Source organism: Passer montanus, unplaced genomic scaffold, assembly GCF_014805655.1.
Source record: "Passer montanus isolate IOZ18808 unplaced genomic scaffold, ASM1480565v1 scaffold47, whole genome shotgun sequence".
NCBI classification, from domain to species: Eukaryota; Metazoa; Chordata; class Aves; order Passeriformes; family Passeridae; genus Passer; species Passer montanus.
This window is the reverse complement of record NW_024369596.1, coordinates 2,934,546-2,960,725: the sequence shown is the minus strand read 5'-3', so window position 1 is coordinate 2,960,725 and position 26,180 is coordinate 2,934,546. Positions and strand designations below refer to the sequence as shown.

The window sequence follows — 26,180 nt, the reverse complement described above, 5'->3', positions numbered from 1 at the left end:
GGTCTTTGGAGGATTTCAAGGAAGTTACACCCACTTCATTCATGATAATCGGCTGTTTAACGCCGAGCAGCTCAGTGTTATGAATGAAAAGGGAGCGTGTTTTGGCTTGCAGAACAACTCGCAAATCTAATGCTTCACTCGTCAAATAACCAGCCACGTTCACCCAAAAAAAAGGAAAAAAAAATTTAAAAAAAATCTTGACTTCATTCTTGAAATTAGTGGGGGAAAAAATTCCTGCAACACCTAAAGCTGCATCTTCTTTTTCTGTAGGGATCCAAAAATGTTTTGCTTCCCTTTGCCATATTTGTAACTCTTTGTGGCTGGATGAATTGGGGGAGGAAATGCAGCCTCTGCTGGACTTTGGTGCAGCTAAAGCCAGGTGCTGGTGGCTTTTTGTGCCTTTGATCAGAACTGAATTGTTGGATTTCCCATCATTTTGGGGGCAAAAAGAAAACAGAAGGGATGAAAGGAAGGAATAAGTTTTGATTCGGATGGATTGCAGAGGTTCTGTGGGCTCTGTGCTGTGCCTGAGCAGAGTAATTGATTAGGAATAAATTGATTTTTTGGGGTATTGAAGCTGGATTTGTGGAATATCCTGATTTCCTGGAGCTGCCAGCTGCCTTTATCCCTTCTGCTTGATAGAGTTGGATGTCACCTGGGAGGTTGTTGGAGGTCAGGATATACTGAATTAAAGACAAAAATACTTCGAGGGAGCCTTTTTACCTTCCCTTATTCCAATTCTCGGGAATAAAATGGCTTTTTAAAAATTCTTTGGGAATAAAATTGCTTTTTTTGGAGGAACAACGTGCCCATCCATGGCACTGCCTCCTCCGGCAGGAGGGAAGGGATCTGTGCCTGGGCAGGAAGGAATGCAGCTCCTTTGATCCATAAACACCCACAGGTGCTTGCAAAACGTTTGTCATGGAGCTGAGCTGAATGTTTATTAATTGGAGTTTAGGAAGGAGCGTGTGCAATCGTTTCCCTCGTCTGGGTTTGGGGTAAAGTGCCAGCTGGGATGGTTTAAATTCGAGCAGAGTTTGACAGAGCTTTAATTGGTGCATCCATCGAGGGATGTGCTGTGCTTGTGGAGATGACCTCTCCCTGAAAGGGGAAGTTTTGCTCAAAAGAAGCCCAAAAAAACCAATCAGTTGTAGAAAACACAATTCCAGCTGATGATCTTCATGCTGGGTCAGCAGCTGGGAGCCTCAGATGGAAGGTGGGAAAACAAATTTCCCTCGTTGCTTTAGCACTGAAATAATTCCAGGAGCAGCGTTTGGCTCAAGGCAGGATCTCACTGCAGCCCTTTCCACTTAAAAGTGGAGGAAAAGGGATTTTAGGCAAAAAGGGCAAAAAGGGCTGAAGGCAAAGGTGGATTGGATGGAGCCTGGGGTGGGAGGGAGGGTGGCCATCACTTCTTCATCTCCTACACAATAAATTAACCCCTTCTTTCTTCTCTTCCTCCACAGGGCCGTGTCTGGGGGAAACCAAGAACTGAGCAGATCCTTTTTCTTATTTCCACTCCTTTTCAGGGTGAGTGAATCCTCTTGTCTCCACTCCTGCTGTCGTGTCCAAGTGTGACTTCAGGTTCAGGGGAAAATCTCTCTTTTCCTAATCTTTGCACTTATAACACAGAGCTTAATTTAGCAGCAGTCAGGCAGAACATTTGGATTTTGTCATCCATTTCCAAAACTATTGTTGGCTTCTCATTCCTTTGTTTCCACACACCAGCACCCCCAACTCGTTTCAGATTTACATTTTCTTGGAGGTGCCAAAAGATAAGGTAATGCCAACTTGATGATTAATTAGCTAATACTTTCCTCTGCCCTGAGATGGAAAGCCTTTATCTGAGTCACCTATTAATTATTATTTTATTTATTGCTGCATGGGTGCATTTGAAGGGACTCAAGTTCTTCCCTCCTGAGAAATTCGGGCAGGAATTTATAGGAACAGGATGAAAGCCGAAGGAACTCCAACTTGTTATCAGAAAATAAGTCTTAATGTTGAGATCAGGACACTTTTTAATCTATATTTTGCAAGCCCTGAGCAATATCAGAGTCTCATTGTCAAAATCACTGGAAAGACAAAGTTCTGAGGCTTTCCAGTGTCCTTAGAGATGCAAAAATCAATAAAAAGTTTGGTTTTCCAGAGGCTGTGGGACTGGATTAGCTATTCCTAAGCTCAGCCTACTTGCCTGAGCTTGGAAAAACTGTGGGAAAAACTCACCTGGGGCACTTCCAACGTGGAAGTTTCCAGAAGCTTGGTGCTGGTGCACATCCCTTTGTTTTGGGAGCTGGGAAGAGGCTTCAGACATCTCCTCCCAAGTCAGAATCTTTCCAGTGGGATATCTGGAATTCCAGCTGGAGCTCAGACCAAGGGCATGGTTATTCAAGGTGCCATAAATGCATTAACACAGGAGCAGGGACGTGGAGAAATTTAATTTAATAACGATAAAAAAGGGGCAAACTGGGGTTGGATAACGAGGATGAGTTTATTGGTGGGTGAGCTTGGTTACCTCATTCCCCTGAGATCATGATGAGGAATGAGGTAAGTGCAGATTTTGTGGCACTGAGAGAACCCTGCCCGTGGGCAGGAATGAATGCTGTGCACGGGAGGGGTGCTGCACACCCCAGGGACAGTCCAGGAGGGCAGGAAAAGCTGCAGAGTCCCAGGAGCTCTGTGCAAAAGGTGAACCACCGTGAAAAAACCTCTGTGTTCCCTGTGAACCACCCAGGAAATACCTCTGGGGGTCTGAAACTGTGAGGGAAGAATTTATTCTTAATATCCAATCTTATAATAAAAATATCCAATCTAAGCCCCCTCCCAGTTTGAAGCCATTCCCCCTTGAACAACCCCATTTTTTGGGGGATGGTTCCAAGCCATTCCTCCTTGAACAATCCCATTTTTGGGGATGGTTCCAAGCCATTCCCCCTTGAACAACCCCATTTTTGGGGATGGTTCCAGGCCATTCCTCCTTGAACAATCCCATTTGTGGGGATGGTTCCAAGCCATTCCCCCTTGAACAACCCCATTTTGGGGGATGGTTCCAAGCCATTCCCCCTTGAACAACCCCATTTTTTGGGGGATGGTTCCAAGCCATTCCTCCTTGAACATTTCCATTTTTTGGGGATGGTTCAAGGCAAAGATTTTTTGATCTGTTTGAGCATTGAAATCCAGCTGTCCCTCCTTCCCCACTCCTGGATGCCCTAAAAGAGGTGCCACAGGTCCCCATGTGCAAGTTAAACATCACAGTGAGGGACACCTGTGGCTGCAGACACCATGATATTATGGTCTGTGAGCTCTGTGTGCTCCTGGAATTTCCATCCCAGCTTTGTCCTGCCCAAATCCAGGTCCAAATGCCTTTTTTTTTGGGTTTGTTTTTGTTTTTGTTTTTTTTTTTGGCCTTAATTAAGTCCTGGCCTTGATTTTGTTGTCACTTGTTAATCTGCTGAAATCAGAGCCTGAATTAGAATGCCTGAATTAGGAGTTTTTAAGTTAGAATTAAAACTCAGAGCCTAAATTAGAAGTTTTATTCTGAATTAGAGTAAAACTCCCCTTAACTTCAGTGGGACTAATCTGTTCCTGGGGTTGTTTTAAGGAGAAGGGAAGAAGGGGGATCAGTGGGAGAATTGGGAAGTTAAGAGGCAAAAATCTGCCCCAAAAAGGAATCTTTCTCCCTCATACCATTTTTTTTTCTCTCAGGTTTAACATAAAATCTTTGCCTTCCCAAAGCAAAACAGAACAGTGATAGGGGGAATGGCTTCAAACTGAAACAATTGGTTTAGATTGGATAATAGGGAGAAATTCTTCTCTGGGAGGGTGGTGAATGCATGGAATGGATTTCCCAGAGAAGCTTCCCTGGATCCCTGGAAGTGCCCAAGGCCAGGATGGACGGGGCTTGGAGCAGCCTGGGATGGTGGAAGGTGTCCTTTTATAGGACAGAAATATTTCTAATATCATATTCTAATTTCTATCTAATAATCTAATAAAATATTTCTAATATTATGCCCACGGCATGGAATTAGAGGAGCTTTAAACTCCCTTCCAAGCCCAGCCATGCTGGGATTTGATGGAAATTCAGCTCTCAGGGCTGGGTTTGGCAGGACGAGGGAGGAGTGGGAGCAGCTCCCTTCCCTCACGTGGCTCAGCATTCCGTGTGGTCACCTCAGATGTGGGACAGGCTGCTCTGCTCCCTCCCTTCCTGCAGGAAATCGGAGCCCAGGCAGGCTGCAGGAGTGCCTGCTGAATTCCAGCCTGCACTGGTGCTGCTCTGCTCTGCATGAATGGCCAAGTACTGACAGAGGCAGCTCTCACTGCAGGCATTCCCTTCCTGCTTCCTCCTAGGAAGGCTTGGACTGCTGAATTGTTTCATTCCAGCCCTTATTTTTAATGAGATTATAGCTTTGAGGGCTGATGGTGCATTTTAATTGCTGATTTTTTAAACAGGAGCAGAGCCCAGGTTTCCCCTTTGCCAGGTGAGTGCCAAAGGCAGCACATCAGTGAGCAATTTTCAGTGCACTAAATCCATTTTTCCCCCACTGAAAACGTGACAATTCCATCTTTCTTTCCCCACAGCTTTAGCATGAGCTGTGGTGAGTCAGGACAGCTGGCAGCTGGGTGTTGGAGGCACTGAGATGGGCAGCACATCCTTCTCTTTTCCTTGCTCTTTTCCCACTGCTCTGCTGCAGAAATGGATCTTTTTCTAGGACTTTCTATGTGATTTGCCATGGTCACTGCATTTTATGCACAGGAATGGAGTCTGACACTTTGGGAATTTCCCTCCTGGGCCCCTCAGATCCCCAGATTTTTATGTGAGGAATCCTGGATCATTTTGTGGAGGGAGCAGATTTCTCACTGAGTGAATTTGGCCTGCAGGAGCTGCAGCCCCTGTGAGGTTCTTGTGGACCTTGTGAGCTGCAGAAAAGGTGAGGGCAGTGCACTGATAGCAGTTCTCTCTCTTCCACACCCAGAGGGAATTCCTAGCCGAGGCAAAGGAGCACTCGTGGAGCAGTTTCCTAATTTAGAGCAGTTGCTGGATGTTGAAATCTTGTGCCAGCAGGGCAATGTCCAGCTCTAAATTTGGAGGGCATTAAGCTGGGCTCTGTGTCCTGGTGCCTTGGCATGGGGGTGCCTCTCCTGGGTTGTGGAGCAGCTGGGGAAGGCAGGGAGGTCAGAGCCACTGGAGGTGACAAAAAGCAAATGTCATTTGAGGCTGAGGCTGGGGGGAAGGCACAGGGATGCCTGGGCAGGGCACAGAGCCCTCAGCTCGTGTGAGGTCAGGGAGCTGCAGAGAGAAGGGAAAACAAAGAGGAATGAAGTGAAAACAGAGAGGAACGAGGAGCAAAGTGTCCAAAAATTTGGAAGCAGCTGGTGGAGGAAGGTGCTGTCCCACAGGTAGATGGGGTTTAGTCAATGTTTTCCTCCCCAGAGAGGTTTTAGCTTTTCAGAGGGGTCTTTACCAGGAGGGAGAGGTGGAAATAGCAGCTCTGCGTCCTGCCTCTCCCTCCTTCCTGAGGGATTTACCTCTCCAGCTCTGTGCTCAGGGTTTCTTTGGGCACAGAACTGAAGGCAGGAGGGGCTCAAGGTTTCTTTGGGCACAGAACTGAAGGCAGGAGGGGCTCAAGGTTTCTCTGAGCCCAGAACTGAAGGCAGGAGAGGCTCAAGGTTTCTCTGAGCCCCTGGCTGTGCTGCTGGCAGTGCTCTGCTCCTTTCCATCCCCATTTTCTGTTCCATTTGCTGCCGCCCTTCCCTCCCTCAGCACCCTCCCCACACAATGGGCTCCTTTCTGTGGTGAGTCCCCTGCTCTGCACAGACATTGCTGGCTCCTCTCTTTGGGCTGCCTTTCAATGGGGAGAAGAGGGGAAAGCATTCCTTGTTCCCAGTGAAAACCAGCACTGGCAGCCTGGGTTATTTTGTCGGACGTGTGGCTTTAAGTGACGCCTTTGCCATCTGTTCCGTCTGCTAATTATGAATGCAAAACAAACGGAGCCCACAATTGCTTCATTTAGAATAAGAGAGATGGCAGTGACCAAAACAGTTTTATTTTGGTGTCAGATGCTCTTTTTATTTCTCCTGTCTCTTCCTAATCTAAAGCAGGGCTGGAGCTCTTCTCCCTCTCCCAGTTTGCAGCAGTGGAGGCTGCTCTGACAAACGGGACCAACTTCTTCATGCTCAGCCTTTAGGGCCTTGAAGGGACAATCCCACAAGAGCAAGGAAAGAGAAAAAAAACTTCATTTTCAACTGATTGCAGCTTTTCTGCTTTCAGTTCAGTTGTGCTGGTCTCAGAGCTGAGAAGGGACAATCAGGGGACCTGCAGAGAGTTTGCCAGCAGCGTGTGAAGCCCTTCCCCAGCCTGTTCCACCCCTGGTGTGGAACCACAGAGGAGTTTTGCAGCCAGCCTGGGACAGGATGGGGGGAAGGAATGCTGCTCTCTGCTGGGGCTGTGTCCAGCAGCCCAGGAAATGTGGATTTTTAGCTTTTGGTTGTGAGTGAATCATCCCCAAGGTTGGGGATCCATCTCCAAGGAGCCCCCTCCATTTATTCACTGGGTGCTGTCAGCTCTTTAACATTCCCAAAATTGCTGCTGACTTACTCCAAACCATGGGGAACCCTGGCAGCACAGATTGATGTCACCTAGCTTGGGAAAATGGACACTCTATTCGTCCTCCTTCTTTCCCTCCCCAGCCATCACTCTTGCTGTGATAATCAACATGCATTTAATTGTATTTTTTGGCTGGCTCTGTGTTGAAGGGTGCTGGTCTGGCATTGTTTTTATGCCTGCTAAAGCAATATACTGGACAGTAGACCTCCCTCTTTCCTCCCCCAAATCTCCACAAAAACTTGTCAGTTTGTGCTTAAAGATTCTTTTAAAATTATTCTCACTACCATCAAGTTTTCCTAAAGTTCCCATTCAATTTTTTTCCCCCCAGTTGGAAAGGAATGGCAGGGGACACTCTACCAGTGAGAAATTGTATCTGAAAAGTTCTCCCTCCCCATTTCCAGCTCCCAGCAAACTTCTCTAGCCCAGCTGAGGCAGAAATACATGGAGGGCTCTGTCATGAAATGCCCAAATCTGAGATCCCAAACTGGGCTGGGTCCCTCCAGCCCTGAGCAGCCAGATCAGGATCCTGCCCCAGCCTGGAGGCCACCTCAGCTGTAAAAATGAGGGGAAATGATTCAGGAGCTCCCAGCCCGAGGGTTAAAGGTTCTGGTGGTGGCCCAGGCCTGAGGGATGATGTTGTGGTTTAAACATTTGGACTGGAACCAAGAGATGTGAGAGAAATTCCAGGCTCTGATGGTCACTTCCTCTGTCAGCTCCTGGAAATCTCTGCTGCTCCTTCTGCTCCCATCCTCTGCCTGGGACCCCTTCAGCAGGGAATGGAACTGATAATCCAGGTAATTTTCTGAAATCCCTCAATTCAGGGTTAAAACAGTGTCCCATCCCCATGTGCCTACAAAGTGGAAGCAGTTTAAAGTTGGAAATTAAGGCCAGAAAGCTCAGGAAGTTTGAAGGGCATGGATGAATGCCCTTTCCTCAGCCTGGTGCCACTGAGGGACAGCCTGGCTCAGTGACTGGGGGGTGGCAATGCCAGGAAATGAAGGCAGGGCACGTTTTTCCCTGGCTTTGGTTAGATCCCCAAAGAATGAGAGTCCATGAGCAATGCTGAAAGGATCAACGTGAAGAAGAATTAATTTTGTGCCTCCAAAGCTGTATTTAGTAAGTCATGGTCATTGAAATCCACTTAATTGGATAAGTTCTTTGCCAGTGTCACAGCCTGATGGATGAAGGTTTGTCCTCCTGGTACCTGACATGTCAGGAGGGAAGGGAAGAAGGAAGGACAATTTCTGGATGCTTTCTTTAGGTGGGTCAACATCTATTTTTTGCTAAATTAATTTGTAGTTGAAGGTTTGTGTGTCTAGAAGGGTTTACAGGATCAGCTGCCCTGGTTTGGTGTTAAGATTTGCCTTTGGTTTCTTTATCACAGCTTTAATTTCAAGCTGGAAGAAGGTAAATTTTCTTTTCTCTGTGGGATTTCTAGAACAGGGCAAATAAAGGTCAAAATTTCTTGCTAGAAATCCTTGACAGGTGTGAAAAATTGAGTCCAAACCATTGATAACACGTGATTCTCTTCAGAACTTGATGAGTTTAACTGCTCTGGGACAGAGAGTCAGCTTTTATTCCAAATATCAGCAGCCTTGGGTCAAATTTGGGCTGTTGCTTGTCAGGAATGGAAATTCTGCATATCCTGGTGGTGCTTCATGGCCCATCTGAGTGTTTGCAGCTTCAGGCATCACTCCTGCTCTGCCTCAGCTTGAGCCCAGAGCTGCAGAATTTGGGTCTCGTGCTTCTTTGCCCAAATTGTGGTACCTGTAACAAAAAAACAACAACAAAAAAGGTGTGATTTACCTGCTGTCGGAAGAGATTGGAGAAAATCTCATTTTCTTGGTGATGAGGCAATAAAAACCCCCGTGGCCAGCAGCAGCAAGGTGGAGTTTCCATGAGGAAAACTGCAGAAGGGAAAAGGCTCCATAAATTAAGTGACCTGAGCTGCATTTATACCACATTATAAGAACACTTAAGTGGAGTTTTCTCCTTCTTTTGTGGGGATTTATCTGCTCTGTGGATGCTTCCAAACAATTTTATTATTTCCTTGATATTATTATTTCCTAGATATTATTTTTTCCTAGATAACTTGGGATTTCTTTTCCTTTCATTGGGATGCACCAGCTTGTTCCATGGGGCAGGTATTATCCCCAAAGATTTGCTGGAGGGTCAGCAACTCTCAGCCCCCCTGCAAGGATTTTATCTGTCCTTTGAATTCCCCTGTTCAAATGCACGGGTAATGACACTTGTAATGATGATAAAATGGGAGTGTGGCTGCGTGGAGTAACATTTAAAAATAATGATACACCTCTGAAGTAGGTCTTATAAAAGGAAATCTTAAATAGCTCCGGGGAAACAGATGCTTTGGGGGACTTGTGGATAAAAATAGTGGCTTCCAATTGGCAACCAAAACAAAAATGGAGCCCCACTCATGAACCTCAGCAGCAGAAATTCCTCTGAACACCTCAGGGCCCAGAAGTGGGAAGGTGTGAAAGGCACCTGCAGTGGGTTTAGCATCTTTTTGCCTCTTCTGCTTTTCAGCACAGAATCATGGAATGGTTTTAGGTGGGAAGGACATTCAGGATCATCCAGCTCCACCCTGACACCTTCTGCCATCCCAGGCTGCTCCAGCCTGGCCTTGGGCACTGCCAGGGATCCAGGGGCAGCTCTGGGCACCTGTGCCAGGGCCTGCCCACCCTCCCAGGGGAGAATGGCTTCCCAAAATCCCAGCTAAACCTCCTCTCTGTCAGCTCAAAGTGATTTTTCTTGCTATTTCTCATTTTTCTCTCCGTAGTGGTGCCTTTCACGTGCTCTGTGCAGTCAGGAGCTTTGCCCAGTGCTCCTTTTTGGGGCTGCTCAGGGCTTGGTGATTTTCTAGGATGAGAAAGGGCTGAGCCAGCCCCAGCAGAGTTGGAGGTTTCTGCTTTTCAGGGTGAGGCTTTCAAAGGAGAGCTGCAGGTGGCAGGGAATGTTTTCCTGCTCACCTGGGCTGGTTGAAGGGCTCAGGCAGCTCCCCCAGGGCACAGAGCTGTGTGGGCAGCCCCAGTCCAGCTCAGTGTCTGCTCAGGTACCAATCTCACTGATTTTCGGGTAAAATACCTGGGATTTCATGGACATGAGGAGCTGTGGCTCGATCCCGTGTCCTGGCTCTGCTGTGGAAGTGAAAACCTCCTTCAACGACCCCTCAAACCTCATTCCAGCTGTTTGTCCTTCATCAGCCTCCCCGACCCCTCAAACCTCATTCCAGCTGTTTCTTGATGGGTAGATCTCAAGGCAGGTGCCTCAACCCCACATTTTTGGGTTTAGGGTGGAAAAACCAGCCTGTACAAAGGAACTGAGGAAGCTGAAGGAAAGGGAATGTTTATTTTGTGAGCTTTTGTTTAACTCAGAGAAACGCTCCAAAATCCTGGTTTTGTGGTGATTTTTGCTTTTAGGGCAAAAGCCAAATCTCAAATGAACAATTTTAACTTGTTGGTTTGGTATCTTTCTTTCAGGTGGTTTCTCCCAAACCAAGACAAGCCATCAGGTGAGTCAAACCTTGATCCCTACTCCCAACTCATGGAATACTTCTCCTGCCTGGGGTGACGTCAACAGGGAACCCTCTGAGGCTGAGCACAGGGAATTCCCCCTCCTGTGCTTTTGTCCTGGGTAGAAAGCAAAGATGATGCTCCTTGGGGAACTTTGGGTTCCTCTCATGGGATGTGCTGCCTTCGGGACAGTCCCTCACTCAGACAATCCCAGATCTGATGGGACTTTAAAGCCCACCCCATTCCAGCCCCTGCCGTGGGAAGGCTTTTCCTTGGGAGCTGAGAGTGGGACACTGCTCCAAGGCACAGCCCATGGAATTGGCTTTTCCCGTGTGTGCTGCTGCTGGTTTTGTAGGTTCCTGGATTCCTCGTGTGAGGATGGAAATCCTCATCTCCCCCAATGCAGGGCACAAAAGGAGCAGGAAAAGCAGGTGTTGAATGATCCCACTGAAATGTCCATCAGCAGGAGAGGATTTGAGATGGGCAAGAGAGGGAAGGAGGCCTTAAAGAAAGAGATGGATTTCCTGCATCCAAATCAAGGAACAGCAAAAAAAAAACCAAAAAAGAAAACCCCACCAAGTTTAATCCTGTCCCAGACAAGGTCAGCAGGCACCACGCACAAATAGCTCGGGCTTTGATTTGATCTGCCCCTTCCTAAAAGTGGAAGGTGAAAATATTGCATCCAAGTGTGTGCTTTGGGAACAGGCAGCAGGGGAGAACCGAAGGGGGGAGGAAGAAAGGGTTGTTTAATGTGGATATATGACCCCAGCGAGTGGCTCGGACATTGTTAGATCTGGCAGGGATTCAGACATCTGCCAGGGAAGGGGGATTTTGTCAGGAGGAGTGGGAGAGACGCAGCGAGAGCCTCGCAGCGTTCTATATCTGCCCGCAGAACACTTCCTCTTTAAAATTCCCTTACTAAGCTGGGCTCCTGGATTTTATATTCAGCAGCGAGGTCCCCGCCCCCCCAGCCCTCCCCACCCACCGCCACCCTGGCTGCCTTTAACTTGTTAAGTTTGAAAGATGATCCAGAGCCACGCTCTGCTCTGCCAGGCAGCCCCGTTTAAGGCCAAGATTAATGCAGAGCATTGGTGCAGTCGTGCCGCAGTGCTGCGTGCTCGGAATACGAGATGGAATATGGGGGGAAAGGCCACAAATGTGCCTGGATTCCCAGTTTACACAAGTCTCCTTAGCAACTTGTCTGATTATTTTCTTCTTTTTTTTTTTTTTTTTTTCCATACGTGTGCGTCCCAAATCTCCAGCGAATAAAACATTCCCCGAGTTTTTAAACCGCTTCGGTTGATGGTCTTGGTGTTGTTTTGCCTTTTCCTTTTGTTAAATTAGTGGCTTCATTTTAATTTTTTCATTTTTTCCCCTCCCCCTGGAGAGATTCCCCCCCTACCCTCTGAGAAGGATGGCACGGGGGCTGGGGGTGGGGGCACTGGGACAGTTTTCATTGTGACTTCCCCAGAGTTGGTTCCTTTCCAGTTGTTCACATCTCAGCATGTGGAATTATTGTGCTTTCTCCCGATTTGCCACAGAATTGGCACTAGCCTGACATTGTTACTCATTGGAATTGTATTTGGAGCCGGGCTGATTTTCTTTTCTTTTTTTTTTACTTTTATTTTTTAACTTATTTATTTTAATCACCCACATTTTTTTTTTCGTTTTTAATTTCATAACAACCCCTTTGATTTTACAAACAATATATTTAACAGTCTATAAAATGGAGGAGAGGAGGAAAAAAATCCCCACCAGGGAGAGAGGATTGTGGCAGTCTGTCCCTGAATCCCATATTCCCCTCCCCGTGCCATTTTTTTTTAGTTGCCTCCTGAAGAACCCCCTCCCTCCCCATAGGAGGGAGTGGCCTTTTAGGGATCAAGGTACGTTGGATTATTTTTTTTCCCAGTTTGTGTGATACTTTATTAATAGCATGGGGCAAGAGAGAGGCTGCAGGGTGGGGAGAGCAGGGGAGGAGGGTGGAGAGAAGCAGAGTTCTCCTCCAAGCCCTGTACCTTGAAATAACTCAAGGGGAAAAGAGTTGCAGCCACACTTGAGTTGTTTCAAAATCTTCCTGGGTGCTTTTACTTTTTCTTTTGCTTCTATTTTTTTTTCCTTCCAAGGGGAGGGGGTAGAAAAAGGAAAAAAATAAAAAGAAGAAACTGAGCCAAAAAACATTTTGAAGGCTTGATCTTGGCTTCTATACAAACAGATGTTGCCTGTCATTCCGTTGTTAAGCAGGCAGCAGATTGGAGCAAGCAGCAGCAGTTTAGGGGGAACTGCAGCAGAACTGGAAAGTGGGAGATACAGAAATATAGAAATATATTTTTCTTTTATTTTTTCCTTTTTTTTTTGTTTGATTTTTTTTTTTTTTTTTTTTTGTTTGTTCTACACATAAATATTTTCCCCCTGGAATTATCTCTAATTACAACCCGTCTCTCTTCAATTTTTTTTTAATTCAATTTTTTTTTTTTTTTTTCATGGGCAAAACAACCCCAAAACCAAATGGAAAATCAGTAGGAACTTCCACCCAAATTCTACCAAAGCAGCTATTTTTTTAGGGCTGATTTTGAGAGCTCTTTTTTGCTTGTTCTTTCTCACACGTGTAGGGAAGGGGGTTCTGTTGGAAATGCTTTGGCATTCTCGGTAAGTGAACATTTGCCATCAGTCAGGTCAGGGATTGCAGGGATTTTGGGATTCTCCTTGCTGCTGGCCCTGCTGTGCAGCTCCAAGGCCTTTCTGCCTCCTCTCCAAGTTTTGGGAAGGCTGCAGGAGCAGAACCTTGCTGAAATTCTCCCGGAGCTCTTTTGTGCTGCTGTGGGTTTCATCCCCCATCCTTTTGATGCTCTCCGATTTTTTCCTCCCCACTCCCTTTTTCACTTCTCCCCTCTGATTTAATCGCTGCCTGGATGGGAGGAGAGAGGAAACCGAAACGCAGCGGGCTTTGAGCCGAAGGAGTTAAAAGTTTCTTGGCACCAGAGCAGCAGTTTAGCAACAGATCAGTTCATTTAAATGAAAGAAATCACAGCCCGAGCCATCTGATTTTGAAATTTCACATCTTCTGCTTCCACTTTAGAACAAAGCTTCTGTTTTTCTCTCCCCCTTTTATTAACTCACGCTGCTTTTGTTCTAGACTCGGTGGGTTTGCACAGAAACTTTGGGCTCGGGTTGGGTTTTCCCTTAAAATGTGAAATTGGGGGGTGCCTCCATCATCTCCTGCGCACCCAGCAGCTGGTGGCAGGGCTGTTTGCTCTTTGGGAGCTCAGAACAGCTCCCATTTTTGGGATAAAGGCACCTCAGCTCTGGGAAAAGGAGCTGTGTCCAGCGGGGAACTGAGGAACCCAGCGGGGATTTTCCCTGCCCACATCTGGAGTTTGTGTCCCTCCAACATCTGCAGCACCCAGTGGCTGCTCAGGGTTCCATTATCCTGCACTTGGTGGTGCACACAGAGCATGAACCCCGTCATGATTTTAATATTCCGGCCCGAGAAGGATCACAAACAACTTTTTTTGTTGCTGTTTGTTCATTTAAATGCGCTCGAGCCTTGGCACCGCTCCCGGGAGTTTTGTTTCTACGTCAAGGAAAATGAAATAAATCAACTCCTCGGCGGAGAAGTTGGGGATTTTAAAAATAATAATGGTTAAAAAAAATTTAAATTTAAATAAAAATTTTAAAAAATTTTAAAAAATTAAAAAAGAAAAAATAACGGAAAAAATAAAAAGAAAAAAAATTAAAAATTAAAAATTGATCTGTTGACGAATTATAAAAAAAATTTGAAAATGAAATTCAGTGGCTTACGCTGAAGGAATGTGTTTGGAGGGAGCTGGACAAGAGGTTTTTCCGTGGAGCTTCTTCCCGGTGGCATTGCATCCAAGAAAGGCTGGGATGTTTGGGAATGGGTGAATCCTGTCACGGAAAAAGGGTGGGGTGGGCTGGGAGGACGTGTGCGGGGGGGAATCCTTCTGTCAGGAGGCTGCTCCCCCATCTCGCCATCCCTGCACCCCCTGGCGAAACCCTCAGAGGGGAGGAACGGCCTTGAGTGGATGAAAGATCGAGGTGGTGGTGCTGAGAGGGGGGAGAGGTGTCAACCTCCACCTCTGCCGTGGGTCTGGCTGGTTTTGGGTTTTGTCCTTCCCTGCTCTCCTGGCGCTGGGGGAACGCCAGCGTCGGGAGCCGGCCCGTCCCCCTCAATATTGGGAATATTTCTGTGGGTGTCGTTGTGGTTACATCACAGCGCTCTCCTTCCTCATCTCCATTCTTGTGCAAAATTCAAATAATTCCCCCCCTCCCCGATAGCAGCTGTGCATGGGGGGGGGTTTTTTGGTTTTTTTTTTTTTTAAGTCGCTCTTTAACGTTGCGAAAGGAACAATAAAATGAAAGGCAAAACCGGCATCTTAAAACTTGGCAAGTGAAAGCAGCTTGGACTGGCAGCCAAGAATCCTGCTGTGGTGCAAAAAGAATAGCATCCACGGAGCCACCACAACCCGGGGCTTCTCCTCTTTTCACAATCGCGTCGGCACCGAGAAATAATTATTCCTTGTATCACTGTTAAAAGAGTCAACAAGCTCAAAAAAAGCTTGCTTGGCGAACCTCCTCCAAAGCAGGTAACGATGCTCCTCTTTGATTCTGCTCGCTCCAGCTGGACTTTTGGGATGAGGATCTGGAGAGGAGAACTAATCACTTGCAGGAGTTGGTGCGGGTTGCTGACTGCCAGGGAAGGCGTTCGCCTCGCCGTTGCTTTTCTTTTCCTGAATGGGTTTGGTGGGAATGGGACTGGCAAACTTCTGGAGTGGTTGTGTTACAGGGGATGTTTTATTTCCACGGGGGGGAGAGCGCGAGTGGGTTGAGCCAAGGTGGAAGACGGAAAATAATCGTCCAAAAAAAATTTAAAGATGAGGATGTTGGGAGGTGGGGAGTCATTTCTCTCTCGTAGGAGCTTGGCTGTTCCTTTTGCTCCTAAAGCTGTAGCCTCTGGGTGTAGGATAAACAGCATCCATTCCTTGAAAATATGCCATGAAAATATCCATAAATATTTTGTCTTCCAGAATACGTTCCCGAGGAGTTGGGCCTAGCAATATGGCAGCGCACGTTCCATAGGAAATCCTGCAGAATGCTGCTGCTGCTGAGGTAATCTGGATTCTCAGTCAGTATCTCCCTTTTCCTTCTCATTCCTTAAAATTATGTCAGGCACAGAAATCCTTCAAAAGTTGCTTTTTGAAGCTAGGATAGACTGCATGTGTGTGTGAGTATATATATAAATATATATATATATGTTCATAGGCCTAATTACCTTGGGGTTAAAACTGGGGAGGAAAGAATGGGAATTATTTCACAGTTGTGTTTCTTATTTGCCTGAATTTCGGGGCAGAAGGATGAAATGGCTGCAAGCAGCTTTTTGCTCAGGCACACAATGCATTCCGTAGTGATCGATTTCCCTGGACAGGGCATTTCTGCTTTGTGGTTTGCAAGAAAACCACCCACAGACCAAACCCCAGTGTTAGATCTTCAGAGATTTTATTTCTCCATATTTCCCTCTATATTTCTTTGGATATCAATCTCTAAAATAACAGCTTATATTGGGTGGTTACTGACAAAAATATTTTTGGCTGTCCCACGTACCAGAGCCTTGTTGATCCTCTGATCACTGATATTGTAAAATTAATAATGAAACAAAGTGTGCTCAAAGTGTGAGGATCTGAGAAACCTAAACATAAAATCCCTTAATGTGCAGGTTGAAACTTTTTATTTGTAATCTCAGCATTCGAGGCAAATACAGGCTGATGCTGATTGATTTGTTTGCCTCTGATGGATTTTCTGCCACTGTGTGTATGTTCATCAGGTTTTCACAAGGTACAGTAGCTCTGGGATTAATCAATGGGGGGAAACGTTTCCAACCCCACATCTTGGCAAATCCATGGCTCTCTTTCAATCCCCCTGAATATATTGGATACAAGTGAAATTCCTGTTTAAAAAGCAGCAATCATTAAAAAAAAGAAAAAAATCTGCATTTTTCAACAAACAAAACTGTTGCTTTGCTGCTGCATTTATCAATTTGCTGTCTTAGAGCTTGTGCATGGGTTTGTTTTCCAAAAGGAGCAGGTTGGTTCCTGGATATTTGTAATTTACAGCCCACAGGTGCCATGGAATGCCATCCCTGTGCCCCGTTCCTGCAGGGCTCTCAGGAATGCAGGGGGGCACAATCAATTTTGTAGTGGGGATTTCTTTGGAGCTTTCCCAGGAATGGCTCTTGCTGCTTTTCCCTTTTTTCTCCCTTTTTTTCCCCCTCTGAGCGAGGCTCTGGTGATGGATCCCAACTCTCCTTGTTCCCTTTTGTGCTGGAAAAGCCAATCAGGTGGGGAGTGGGAGGTGCAGCAGGAAAAGGGTGGATTTTCCCAACAAATCCCAGATTTCCTGGAGCATGTGCAGGGCTCCTCGAAGGTCTGGCTCTGGGTGTCCCCTCCAGGCAGGGCTGGGGACATTTGTGCCATGCAAAAACCACCCAAATTTTACAGCCAGGTTTCTTTCATGGATTTATCGCAGAGAAAGGAGATTAGCCCAGGAATAATGGGAAAGAAAAAAAAAAAAGGTTTTGGAAATAGACAAAGTGAGGAAAATGTAACCTCATGATGATTTCAGTGAGATCATCTCACGTAAAATAATCAAGTATTTCTCTGCCAGAGCCATTCAAATTAGCTCACTTCATGCACATAACTGAATGTAAAGAATATTACATGTCAGGTTAAGCTTTTTTTTTTTTGACTGTCCTGTTCTATAACATTTCTAAATCAATATTTCTTATCTCAAAAATTGCACACAAATATAAACCTTCTATAAAAGCCATATAAACCTTCTATTATAAACCATGCCATATAAACCTTGTATACCACATACACCAAACCAAACCTTCTATAAACCATACCATACAAACCTTCTAGTAAACTTTAAAAAATTCTCTCCAAATGCATTTCCCACAATTCAAGTTAAAAAAGAATATACTGAATATAAAGAAAACATTCTGCCTGATGCAGTTTTGAACAACACAGTGAGGCTGAGGGGAAAATTCCCAGTTACAGGAAGAAATCCTGGTGCACCCAGCTACAGCTGACCCTAAAATTGTACCTTTAGGCCCTGTTGGACAACCTGGATTTTAACCTCAGGTTCCCTGCAATAAATGAGCTTTGTGGTGGAGGGCTGGGGTTATTTTTGGCCGGGTAACATTTGTTGTGTTCCATTTGCAGCTCTGTTCCCAAGGAGGGCACAATCCCTGCCCCGCTCCAGCCTTGAGCACTGCAGGCACTGAGTTTTCTCCACCCCAAAATTCCAAGCCAAGGATTTTCAAAGATGCTGCAGCACGAGTTTTGGCTGCTGAAAACTTTGGGAAAAGCTGGATGCTTTTAAGGTGAGTGTCAGCATAGGAATGTGAAGTTGGAGGATGAATTTAGATAACCTTTGGGCAGATGGTGAAAGTTTAACGTCTATAATAGGAGTTTCTTGCCACCCAGCAATTCCAAATAAAGGAAAATTGTATTTTATAATTGCATATTTACTAGGCTGGAAAGGTTGAAATGATTTATTTTAAGAACCTGCACCAAAAAAAAAAAAAAAAAAAAAGAAGAAGAGGGAGAATTTTCTAACAGCATCCAAATAGCAAAATTCTTTCCAAGTGTTGCCTGTTTTGATTTTACAGAGGATAATATTAACTTGCATTAATGTGGTTTGTTTCCTGAAGGAAAAGAAGTGAAAAATTGGTGGCACTTTGAGCAAGTGATTTTGTCCACCAGCTCCATGTGGAGCTCACAGCCAGGCTGCTTTTCCCCACCAATAAAATGGGAAATATTCCTTCCACGGGAAAGAAAACTTGGAAACCTCAGGGGAAGGAGGGGACGCCTCCTGCTTGCGGTGGCAAAACTTCCCTTTTCAAGCTTTATTAGAAAAATCCTAAAGAACTTTTATATTTGTCTGTGTGGAAGAAATGCAGGGTTGAGGTTAGGGGGAATTGCCAGCTTGTTCAGCAGAGTGACAGGGGTTTTGTTTTTTGCCTTTAAAAATAGAATTCAAGTCGAACCCCAGCCCAGTAATGACTTCTCTGAAAGTTAAAACAACTCTCAGGCAGTTGTTTCTTCTGCCTGCTTCAGCCAGGCTGCCAGAATGGAAACAACTTTTTGCAGGGTGGGGGGATGGCTGTGTATTGGAATTCTGTTTGTATCCCAGAATTTTGCTGTTGGATCGTTTCCTCCCCTGTTTTAGTGATATACCTCCAATGCTGCTTGTTCATTTAATTCCTGTTGCCCTCAGTGCTGTGTCATCACCAGAAATTCTGTCCAGCAAAGTGCTTGTGAGGAAGAAACACAGATCAGCTTTATTTTGGTTGGTTTAAATTTTATTTTATTTTATTTTGCTGATTTTCTTAAGGCTCCCACGGGAGTGCAGGAATCTGTGGCTTTATGTCCTAACAAAATCAATAATCCACTCTGCCCCCCACCCGCCAAGGAGGGGCTTTGAGAGAACGAAGGCTCCTGGCTAAAACTCAGAAATTCCACTTGCAGAAAGTTTTTTCCTCTTTCCACCCCCCCAAAAAGTGACCCCAAAGCTGTCAGTGCCAGCAGGAATCCCTGCCTGCTGCCACAAACCCGTAGATCCGAACTTGTGCTCATATTCCACACAAGCTTGTATCTATAGGTCTGGGGCTGGCTGGCAAGAGCACCCTGGGGTGCTGCTGCACTCCACCTCCAAATATTCTTCACTCTCCCCTCCTTTTTTCCCCCCTCCTCCCTTTTTTATTTTTATTTATTGTTATTTATTTTTATTTAGAGGGATATAAAAGTGGATTTGCAAATCTCACCCTGCATTTACCAGCTCAGCTTTCAGTGCTCAAATCCCCTCGTGCTTGGGGGCTTTGCTTGGCTGGTGCTGAGGAAAAGGGGATGGGGGGAGTTGATTTGAAGAAATGAAATCCCACCCGTGGCCTGCCCTGCTCTGGTGATGGGGATGTGATAGGGAGCATTCTTGTGTTGATTCTGGAACAGATAAAATTATTTCATTTCTGAAGTAACATTCTAAAGCAAATTATTCTTTCCTTGCTTAGTTTAGGAATTTGTGAGAGGAACAATCACTTCTCCTCCTTTATATCCAGGAACTTGGAATCTCTTCTCTGACACAGGAGGGGCTTGGCCCTCCAGCTCCTCTCTCAAAAATCAGTTTATTATAGCATCCCATTCCTCCCAATTTCATGGTATTTGTGTCTTTTCAAATAGTTTTTAAGAGAAAAGAATCATGCTGGAAAATCCAAAAGAGAAGTGTAGGGCAGGAAAAACCCATGGAGGCAGGCAGTGCGAAGGCTGCTGTGCAAAAGTAACCTTTAAAGTTGGGAGAGTGGAACAATTCTTTTTGAAGAAATCATTTTTTCAAACCCCAGTGTCCAGATTCTATATGAAAATAATTAGGCTGTAAACTCAAAATAAAGTCTTGACTATTTCTTTCCAGCAGCTTTCAGTGTTAATTCCACCAAAGATTTGCTCTGCATTTCCACTTTTAAATTTCTCTGGTTTGAACTTGGCTGCTTTGACATACGCTGCTGTAGGCCAAAAAAGTTATTTTTTCCCCTCTTTGCTGAATTTCCAGGGTTTTCTATGTGTTTTCTATTTATTATAGAAATTTAATAAAACATTTATAGTAAAATGAAGTCAAGGACATCCAACCACTCTTCCTTTTCCCTGTGAGCTGAAACTAGGATTAAAAATAGGGAAAAAAATTACATTTTGGTGCCTTGTGTGATGCAAAGTTGGGTGTAAAAGCTGATCCTCAATATTCCCCAAATGTTTGGATGGGAAATCAAGGAATAAAAGCTGATGAGTCGTTTCCAGCAGAACTTTTGCCCCTGGACTGTTCTGTGGTGGGATTTTCCAGAGCAGGCACCTGGAGTCAGGCTCTCCTTTGGGATTTGGAGGGTGGGATGAGCAGGGGCTCACCATGGAAGCAGCAGGAGATTGGGACAGTAAAAACTGGTTTTCCCAGAAGATCTGTGAATAATCTGGGCTGCTTTGGGGTTGGTTTTTTAAATGCTGTGAATGTTCATCAGCTTGGATTCCCACGTGAAGGGAAACCTGGAGTTTAGTCTGAGTTCCAAGGAGAAATGAGCTGGTAAAACCCAATAAAATCCATATTTCTGGAGGGTGGTTTCTCCTCCGTTTGGGGTAGAATGGGCTGAGAAAAGCCTGGAATTTGTCAAGGATGTTCTGGGGAATTGGGTCAGATATGTCCCAAAATGAGGTACCACCATGTGCTTTGACCTTTTTTTAAATTAGGAAATCAATACTTGAATAATAAAAGAGGAAAGAAGAAACAGATTTCTTTTTCTTCTCTGTAAAATATTTTGGTGCATTTTCCCTCTGAATAAGTTGGGACCTGCTAATCAATATCTGATTTTTTTTTTTACCTCCTTTTGGGGAGAGGCTTGGCCTAAACACAGCTGGGTGCTTAGAAAGGAAACTTGAGAGAAGTGGCAGCAGAAGTGGGGTGAGCTGCTGGGAGGAGGAGCAGGGAGTTATTTCTGAGGCTCAGCATGTCTGCTGATTGCTCCTGGCTTTTTGGGGTCAGTTTGGGGTTTGCTGTGGCCTCAGCTTGGTGGGACAGGCTCGAGGAAGATTTTGCAGGGAGGATGGAAGGACCAGCAGCTCAGCTTCCCTGAGCTCAGCTTATCCAACAAACCCAATAAAACCTGTTCTCACTGAGGTTCAAAGTGCATTTCACTTTAATGTGCATTTCACATGCTTGTTGGTTGCTCCTGGTTTTTTGGGGTCAGTTTGGGGTTTGCTGTGGCCTCAGCTTTGTGGGACAAACTCAGAGAAGCTCTTGCAGGGAGGATGGAAGGACCAGCAGCTCAGCTTCCCTGAGCTCAGCTTATCCAACAAACCCAATAAAACCTCTTCTCTCCGAGGTTTAAAGTGCATTTCAGTTTGCCTCTCCCTGCTCTTTTTGAGCTGCAGCCTCCCATATTCTGCCCCTCTGCTTTCCAGCCTTTTGAAAAGCGCTGCATTGTGTTCCCAGCCTTAATTTGTGTTTCTTTGCTGCTGCTTGTGTTCCACTGCACTTCGCTGAGTTCTCTGGTGAAACTGGAGTCTGACAAAGTGATGTGGAGAACCTTGAAATGTGTCTTCCTTTTAGGATGGAGGAGAATAATTGGAGCCTGTGCAGCTCCTACCTGTGCTTACAAGGGTTTTTTAAAAATTATTATTATTTGCCCCTTTTAAAAATATTATTAATTATATTATTTATTTAATATTTATTATTATGAATATAACTCATTGTGCATTATATATTCCATATAATATAATATAATATATATGATATATCATATATTATATATAATATACAAGATATATAGTATGCAATATTTAATATACTAGATATTAAATATTAAATATTAAATACATTATATATTATATACAATTCATTATAATTTTTTCTATTCATTACATTCAGAGCCCTTCACCCACCTGGAGGCTGCAGGGGCACTCAAAGAGGCACTGCTGGAATCAAACAGAGCACCTGGGCATGGGAATTACCCCAAAATGTCCCAATATCCTCTGCAAAAATCAGTGCCTTCATTAATGCAGCTTCTTTCTCTGGAAGTGGGCAGAGTGGCTGCTTTAGAGGTTAAAAACAAAACCAAAAAAACCCCTCCTGTGTGGCTGCATTTGCATCTGGGGAGGTTTTGCTGGGCTTGTTTCCTTTGGCCAGAATTAAAGCAGCAGAAATTCTTCTCTGAGGAAGCAAAGCTTTCCCAAATATCTTTTTTTTTTTTATCTTTGGTAAATCTTTTCCTCCCTCCAAATATCACATGCCATTTCTCACTGGCCATTTCTGGCCTGAGAACACCTGTAAGGTCTGCTGCAGCCTCGTGGTGCCCGCTGAGGGATGCAGAGGGAATGGATTTGTGTGTTCCCTCCTTTCCCAGCCTGGTGAGGAGCGCAGTGAGCAGAGGAGCACACAATAGCACTCGGGTAATTAGAATAACCATATGCAGTGGCAAATGGGATTCGTGATAAGCAGAATGGAATTGTGTACCCTGGAATTTGAACCGTATCCAAATACTCTTATTCAGATCATCAAATCTGGTTAAACTCTTAAAAGGCAGATACATTTCAGTATTCTGGTTATTTCAGTAATCTGATTTTTTTTTCCCCCCACCTCCTCCCTTTCTTTTTGTTTATTTGCTTCTAATCAGTAAGGGAGGAAATAAGGGAGAAAATAAGGAGAGGATATCCAGGGCACCCTTGAGCCAGGAATGCTCCAGGGGCGTTGCAGGAGTGGCATTCCCTGAGCTGGAAGTCTCCAGCTGGGCTGGGGAGCCTGTGGTTGGGTTTTTGCAGGTTCATGGTGAGATCCAGCCCCAGCAATCCACCCTGGAGGTGGCACCAGGTGTTGCCTCAGCGTCCTGTCAGCTCCTTGGTTTTTCAGCATGCAGGTGAAACCAGCCGTGGCTCCAGGTCCAGATCAAGCTGTGCAGGGTTTCAGTCACAAAGCAGGCCTGGGATAAACCAAAAAATGAATTTTAAAAATGTTTAGGATCATTTAGAGTCATCAGGACTTGTTACTTGTGCCACTTTCCCCCCTTAGATCAGCACGGGGTGTTCAGGTTCTGTTGTCTCACCCAGAGCTGATGCTCCAGCTCCTCCCAAAAGCCACATTTGGTGCAGGAGTGAGAGCCCAGCCACCTTTCCCCTAGAAAACCCAGAGACTGAAATGTAATATTGAGCAAACCTTCAGATTGCTGCAACCCCGGCTAAAAGCTGAGGCACGGTTTTTGTCATGAGTTGAAACATTTTGGAGAGCTTTCAAAATATTTACTTGCTCTGGATTTCAGCTGAGCCCAGATGAGGCTTCTTTCCCTCCTTTGCAGCCTCTTGGACTTCCAGCCCATTTTAGTGTGTTTGCCAGACTTTTAGGAGAGCTGGGCTAAACCTTTGAACCTCTTGAGGTTCCTCATTGCAACCAACTTCTAAGAAAGTTTCACCAAATAAAGCTGAAGGAGTGAGGAGAGCAGCAGAAATCATGTCAGCATTTCCAGTGTGAAACCCCCTCCTGTCTGAGGTTTATGAAAAACAAAAAAAAACCCAAAAGATCACTCCAGGCTGAAATTTGGCAAAGTGGATCTCAGCCCTCCAACTGGGACATTTGGAGTTTTTTGTATTGTGGCATTTGTGGGGTTTTGCATTTATTTTTTGCTCAATGACTTCAGGAAATGGATTTGCTTTGGGGGCATTTTCTGTTCTGCCACCCCCTCCTTGGCAAGCCCTGCCTGGGGTCTGAGAGGGAGGTGAGCTCCTCCTCCTGCATCGCTCACAGCCTGAAAGGTTCGGAGCCAAACCTCAGCTGATGATTTTCCTGATTATAATGAGACCAAATTCAGCTTCCCTGCCCATCCATAGTTGAGTGTCCATTGCTGGAATCGCGTTCAAAGTCAGTCTGCAAATCCATATAAAGTGTGATTTAGGGCAGGGGATGCATGCATGAGGCACTGCTTTATGGCATTGTTTGGGAATATTCTGCCCTCTGCACCCCTGCTTTTCTGTGTCACTGAATTGCTGCTTTCCACTGTTTGAAAGGAATGGGATATTCCAACCAAGTTCCCAAAAACCAGCTCTGGGTTGGGATTCTCACCTCGTTCTTGGGGAAATTCAATGAGAAATGTGGGGAGGGGAAGCAGCTTTGTGGATTTTTCTCTCACCTGAAGCCAGTGAAGGGAGCAGGCAATAAAGCCATTGAAGAGTGAAATCTTCCCAGCCAGACTAAAGCTCAGTCCTGGTGTCTGCTGAGGTCGGTGGCGTGGGCAGGTGGGAGCTCCAGAGCTGGAGAGCCTGAGAAGAGCTGCTCCACTGGAATTCTGTCTCTTTTTGGAAAGAAATATTCCCTGGATGTGAATGGCAGCATTTCTGTGGTAGGACAGCAGCTGGAGTCACATTTCCTGCAGAAATCACAGAGTTACAGGGAGAGAAAACACAATTTTTTAATTACACTGGAGCTTTAGAATGAGGCAGGGCTGGGCTGGGCCAGAGATTCCCTTTTGTCCCCAGAAGGGTGAAATCATTTCTGGGATTCTGAAACAGCAGGAGGCCTAAAAGGGGTCCCAGACAAAAGGCACTGGGGCCCCATGAGGTGATTTAGGAGCACATGTTCAACAGGAGCCTCCTGACATCGATAACGTATCGCAACATTGTCATTAGATTAGAGATTCGCCCTAATTGCGTAATTAGGTATGATTGTGCTAATTGGGTAAAGACATAATTGAGAAAAAGCACCAGAAAACAAACAGGGAGCTCAGGGGAAGTGTCACAAGGGCTGTGCCTGCCTCTGCTCTGCCCCTCCCCAGACCAGACATGGGGAGGGGACACGAAGGGACACAAATAATGGCACAAAATGGCACAAATACAGCACAAATATAGCACAAATAAGGGCACTAATAATGGTACAAAAATGGCACAAATATGGCACAAATAATGGCACAAATAATGCACAAATATGGCACAAATAATGGCACAAATAATGTACAAATAATGGCACAAAATGGCACAAATATGGCACAAATATAGCACAAATAAGGGTACTAATAATGGCACAAAAATGGCACAAATAATGGCACAAATAATGGCACAAATATGGCACAAATAACGGCACAAATATGGCGCAAATAATAGCACTAATAATGAAACAAAATGGCACAAGTAATGGCTGAAATATGGCACAAATATGGCACAAAAATGGCACAAATAATGAAACAAAAAATGGCACAATTAATGACTGAAATATGGCACAAAAATGGCACCAAATTGGCACAAATAATGGAACAAATAATGTTGCAAATGTGGCACAAATATGGCACAGGTAATTGCACAAATATGGCAAAATACGGCACAAATAATGCCACAAATATGGCACAAATACGGCAGAAATAATGACAAATAGTAGCACAAATAACGGCACAAATATGACACAAATAACGGCACAAAAATGGCAATGCGACTGCTCCTGTCCTGACACCTGATCTCAATTCCCAACTCTCCGGCAGAAATAATGACAAATAGTAGCACAAATAACGGCACAAATATGACACAAATAACGGCACAAAAATGGCACAAATAACGGCACAAATATGACACAAATAACGGCACAAAAATGGCACAAATAACGGCACAAAAACGGCAATGCGACTGCTCCTGTCCTGATACCTGATCTCAATTCCCAACTCCGTGCTTCCTGCCTTTATCACCAGCAGATTTTCTAAGTGACAGCACGACTGGAATGCCTGGCCCTTCTTTCCTGCTGGAAATTGCAGTTTCTCTGGGATGCAAATGCACTTTGAGCTGTCCAAGCTTTGAGGGACCACAACACCTGTAGTTTTTTATGATGGAGCCATAAATGGGGGGAATTTTCCAGGATAATTTGTGCAGTGGGATGGGGAGGTGTCCAAAAGTTGATCCCAGAGGGTGAGTTAGGTGTCAAAGCCTGGGACAGAAATTTTTCTGGTGTTTGGAAAGTTCCTGAAGTGTCTGTGTAGATGGAAGAGCAGCAAGGAGATGTAGGGAGTCATTAGCACTGCCAAATATGAGAAAAATTAGGTTATTTTGGCCTGAATCTAAAATAAGGAATTTATTATTGTAATTTATCCATGAAAATACCTTGGCTGAGTATAGAAATGAAATAAAACTCTCTACCCCTCTCTACCTTCCATTTTAGAGCAAATTATTGGAGAGTTTTTGGGTTTTTTGCTCAGCTCTGCTTTTAAATACCTGGTGTGCAAGGGGTGCCTGTGTTAGTGTTAACAGCACCTTCTCATTAAACTGATCAGATATTGGCAGTAATTGATAAATTTTCAGTTGTGAAATGTTGGCTATTACAAGATTGAGATGCAGAAGAATTCTTGCAGGAATAAGTTGTAGAAAATGGGTGGTTTAGCTGAAATGGTTTAGGTTATAAAATGTGAAACAGGTTGTTTTTGGAAGTCTGAGGGGGAATTTGTCTCCTCTGTGACCCAGAGATTGGGGAGGATTTGG

At 45.0% G+C, this 26,180-nt stretch overlaps 1 long non-coding RNA gene across 1 annotated transcript in view; it reads left to right on the top strand.

Annotated features, from left to right (window-relative positions):
• Nucleotides 1-26,180, top strand: part of LOC120508394 — a 72,526-nt gene that overhangs the window by 30,594 nt on the left and 15,752 nt on the right. The window contains exons 3-6 of the long non-coding RNA XR_005628978.1: nucleotides 1,467-1,530; nucleotides 10,096-10,127; nucleotides 15,174-15,255; nucleotides 17,367-17,527. This is a non-coding gene — a long non-coding RNA (uncharacterized LOC120508394). The remainder of the gene's footprint in view (nucleotides 1-1,466; nucleotides 1,531-10,095; nucleotides 10,128-15,173; nucleotides 15,256-17,366; nucleotides 17,528-26,180) is intronic.